We start from the raw sequence: 3519 nt of genomic DNA, 5'->3' as shown, positions 1-3519 counted from the left end.
TTCTGATCAAAGTCAGTTGTCAGTTTCCTTTTCTCAAGTTTAAATAATCCATCTGTGTTTTTCATCCAGATTTTCAGATTGAACTGAGTATTCTGCCTCCACCAGAACAACATGCAGGACACTAAATGTATTTTATGGTACTATGCATTACAAAATAACATTTAAAATCAACAGTTGAATCAGGATTTAAATTACTATAATTACCACAAACTAATTTAAATCTGGTTTAAAGTCTTTTAACAAAACGATTTGTATGTGTACATGTTTTCATGTTATATAATAGTATTCATACAATCTGAACAAGGTGACCTGTGAATCTAGTGTGAGGATAAGTATTCAGATCCTTAAGTACAAGTGGAAATACTATGGTTTTAAGTAAAATACGGAATTCAAAATGTTGCGTATGTAAAAGTACAAAATTATTGGCTTCCAAATATACTTGAAGTACAAAAAGTAAAATGACTCACTCTGCACAATGGCCAATACCAGAACAGATGATATGTTGTAAAACTATTATCAGAAAAATAAAAAGTGCATGTTATACAGAATGGCTCTTTCCACAGCATTATATTATAGTTATTATATTATCCTGTTTATCATTACAAATTCCTAGCACTTAAAAGTTGTAGTTGTTCAATGTGGAGCCAATTATAGATACTTTCAAAAATACTGGGTTTATAATTTGTAACATACTGCATTTTATCATATAATATTTCATGTGTTTGTTATATATGTAACTAGTACTTGAGTGTTAAATATATGCTGTTAAGTACAAATTACAGAGTTTAAGTATAAAGGAAAAGTATGTCAAATATTACTTCAGTAGGGAACTTTAATAAAGGTACTTAGTTATATTCAACCACTGTGTGAAGACACATGACACAGTGCAGCATTGAAGAAGAAATGTGAGAAAAAAGCAGTTACATTAATGTGAAATTCTGCTTTCTGCCACTTGAGGGAGCAAGAAATCACAAACTGCCCACACATAACAGTAGTGGCAGATTTGCTCTTTTCTTTTCAGCAAACTACTTTAAGTCCCCATAAACTAATGAAAATGATTTGATGAAGCCGTAACTACAGGATAGGCCTACCAAATACTGTGTAGGAAATAAAGTCTGCACAAACACTCACTTATATTTGGGGGAAAGGCCACAAGAGTGCACTAAAGGCTCATGAAGTCCACGATGAGTTGGCCGTTGTCTGGAAAGCATCTGGTGCTGCTGACCTTCGTCAGCAGCACCAGATGCTTTCCAGACAACGGCCATTTAAATACAGGAACAGAGCACACCTACTTCACAAAACAAGTCAAATATAACAAACAAATACACATTTTATTTTAACGCGTAGAGGTTTCAGATTTATCGTTATATCGTTAACGTTGCTAGCCCCAATTATTATAGTTCTGTAAATCATCATATAGCATAACAATATAATAGGTGTGAAATCACTCAAACAGGACAATCAAACAAAAAACACAGTGTAAAGGGGATTCATTAGTTAAATATATAAATAAAGGGAAAACATTTCAACAATGGAGATATGAGGGAATCTCCATTTTTGAAAATGATAGGGAATATGAATATTTAAATAGCTTGAGACTGGATATACATTAGCTGTGTCACTGCCAGTACCTCAAAAGCCGGGATTTGACTTCACGAAAGTCACGAGTTAACCATTTTCCACGATGTCTAGGTTAATATACTTTATGATGTTTTTTATTCAATGACATCCAGTCTAACAGTATATCACTTGCAGAGTGGAATGCCAATTTGGAGGAAGAAGAGGGCTGTTTTTATATTTTCCTCACAGTAGGAGGAGCCAGGGTTGAGTGAAACGTTGTCATCACTGTTTAGAGAGTAGCTGACATCCTCGTGGATTCATCTTCTTATTCCAGACACATGCATTTCAGACACATTCGGTCTATATGCTTTAAAATGTATTATCTCTTCGATTTACACACGGCATCTATTGCACGTCTGTCCGTCCTGGGAGAGGGATCCCTCCTCTGTTGCTCTCCATGAGGTTTCTCCCATTTTCCCCTTAAACTGTGGGTTTCTCTCTGGAAGTGTTTCCTTGTACGATGTGAGGGTCTAAGGACAAAGGGTGTCGTTTTTCTCATACTGATATTCTGAACAATCTGTGTTGTTGTATTAGCTGTAGAGTGTCTCTACTGTAGGCTATTTTTATTATATGTACAGCACTTTGGCTCGACCAAAAATCGTTTATAAATGTGCTGTATAAATAAAACTTGATTTGATTAGAGAGATAGGGGAAGTACTGTAACTATGAACAAGTGAAATGGTGTGTATTAGCTAATAGCCCACTCAGTGAGTGTCAAGAGGAACAGAAGATGCAATGATGTTTCCCAAACATGAATTGAAAGATTCCTGGAGTATTTGGGGCTGTGGATAAATGATCCATTGACTCTTCAATGTAATAAAATCACCTGATGCAAATGTTATCCTCTGACCTCCCAGATGCTCACTTATTTGTGCGGTATAGGCAACATTATTAATAAAACTGTCCATTTCTCACCATGTAGCTCCCCTGTGCAGCGGAAAGTGACATATTTAGAGCTCTGAAGAATATTATTGCTTCAAGATTCAAGGTTCTTTATTTGTCATACGAACATAGCTACAGAGTAGTTATGTCGATGAAAATCTTAGGTCACAGGCTTAACTACTCTGCAGCTATGTTCGTATGACAAATAAAGACAAATAAAGAAAGGTTTATGAATAATGTGCTACCAGAAGGTCTTAAACTATTAATAGAAGTGAGCATGTACTGATTCACATTATTACTTACTCAACTTTTTTATTTTATTATTCACCATTTATTGTAGATATAAACTTTGATGTGTGCTTCGAGAGTACACAAGCCAGCCTCAGTTGAAGTACTGTAAGTGCATGTTGATGACGTTTTGCTTCAAGTGCAAATACTGTGGCATCTTGTTGATAATGAAGTTGATTTTAATTCTGTTAGACGGATAATGATGTGATGAACAAGTCAGAAAGAAGGACTGTTTGAATGCTCAGATTAAATGTTTAGTTTTGATGATTGCTTTTCGTAAAGACTAGTGCAAAACAAGATGATGTTGATATACCAGAACAGAGAAACAGATGTTGTCTCATATGTCTTCAATAGTTTTACTGTTTTTATAGTTTCACGCAAGACATTTTTATCCTTCCATTTATATATGTTTTACTTTTAAATATTTACCTTTACAAGCGGCCCTGCCCCCTTGCACACAGACGGGAGAGAGAGATTTCATCTGGATTGGAAAGCTCGAAAATACATCATAGACGCATGTTGTAGTCTTATTGCATATTAGAAACGTAGTTGGTGAAACTAAAACTGCGATATAATGTGTATGTAGCAATAATACATATGACATATATTTTTTAAATGTCTCCAGTACCGATAAAAAGTCCGATAACTTCGGGGCTTAACGTTACCACTGTCTTTAATAATTCCGGCCCGGGGCCCGTTTAATACCGGGTCTCGGTACCCATCCCTACA

The sequence above is a fragment of the Pseudochaenichthys georgianus genome, chromosome 3, assembly GCF_902827115.2.
Source record: "Pseudochaenichthys georgianus chromosome 3, fPseGeo1.2, whole genome shotgun sequence".
In the NCBI taxonomy this organism is placed as follows: domain Eukaryota; kingdom Metazoa; phylum Chordata; class Actinopteri; order Perciformes; family Channichthyidae; genus Pseudochaenichthys; species Pseudochaenichthys georgianus.
This window is presented reverse-complemented; position numbering follows the sequence as displayed.